A 1,698-nucleotide genomic window follows, 5' to 3' on the forward strand; every position below is an offset into this window, starting at 1 on the left:
TTAGTTCAATGTATGATCTATAATGCTTCTTAGTGTCTTCTTCATGTTTAGCTGCTTGCAAAGTTTGGCCAGCAGTTCATCATCACCCTCTTCATCTAACTATCTTCTTTTTCTTCTTTGCTCTTCATCAACTGTTTTCTTCTTTTTTTTTCTTTTGCCTTTTCATCAACTCTGCCTTTCTTTTTTTTTCTTTGCTTCTTGTATGTCAGCATCTCTGTCCTGTGTATCCCTTTCTCTGTTATTCTTTCCCATCATCTTCTTTTGCACAAAATTGTCTGATATGTTAGCTTATCACACCTCAAAACACTTATCATACTACATATGTATCTACCAATGTAACTACCCATATAACTAGAAGATTGACAATGACAATTACATGGGTAGTTACATTTAGGTTTTCAAAACAGTTATAGAAACTGCATTTGTATCTAATTATGTATCTTTTTTTTCTTTGCTTGTTGCTACATGGCTATTTAGATGTGCAGTTTACATTCAACTACCTATGCAACTACATATGTATCTACCAATGTAACTACCCATGTATGTAACTATCCATATAACTATTCATCTATGTAACTATGCATGTAACTATCCATTTATATAATTATCTATGTAACTATCCATCTATGTAACTATGCATGTAACTACAGATTGATAGTTACCTGGGTAACTATCCATTTATATAATTATCTATGTAACTATCCATCTATGTAACTATGCATGTAACTACAGATTGATAGTTACCTGGGTAATTATCCATTTATATAATTATCTATGTAACTATCCATCTATGTAACTATGCATGTAACTACAGATTGATAGTTACCTGGGTAGTTACATACATGCTACACTTGTGTAACTACGTTAACTTGCCTATGTAACTATCTATGTATGTAACTATTCATGTAACTATGCATGTAACTATTCATGTAACTATGCATGTAACTATCCATGTAACTATGCATGTAACTATCCATGTCACTATTCATGTAACTATCCATGTAACTATCCATGTAATTATTCATCTATGTAACTATCCACGTAACTATCCACGTAACTATCTATCTATGTAACTATCTATCTATGTAACTATGCATGCGTCTATGTAACTATTCATGTAACTATCCATTTATGTAACTATCTATGTAACTATGCATGTAATTATTCATCTATGTAACTATCCACGTAACTATGCATGTAACTATCTATCTATGTAACTATTCATGTAACTATTCATGTAACTATGCATGTAACTATCTATTTATGTAACTATTCACATAATATTGCCACACTCACCGATACTTTTTGCAGTAAAGTATCACTCCACAACTTGCTAAATGAGCTAAGATAGTACAATTCCTGTAGCAGTAGAAAGTCTGAGTAATACACTATATATCTCATCTCATGTCACTATGCTCCTAGAAAAGTAGGAATACGTTCACTTTAAGGCTAAATCTTTATTGCATATAACAAAACTTGGCCTAGAGTTCTACCAAAAAGGTACTAATGGAATGGAATACAAGTATCATATTTTGGTTCATACATAGTTCTATCATCTAAGTCAAAATATTAGAGGTTCAAACGTAGCTTTTACACAAGAGGCAAATGTAAAAACAGATGTTCTACACAATTATAAAGAATAAAATAGGATTTAGAAAGAGTCAGATGTTTGAGCGATGAAATCCAAATAAATTTTTG

Source organism: Fragaria vesca, linkage group LG6 (genome assembly GCF_000184155.1).
Source record: "Fragaria vesca subsp. vesca linkage group LG6, FraVesHawaii_1.0, whole genome shotgun sequence".
Lineage (NCBI taxonomy): Eukaryota > Viridiplantae > Streptophyta > Magnoliopsida > Rosales > Rosaceae > Fragaria > Fragaria vesca.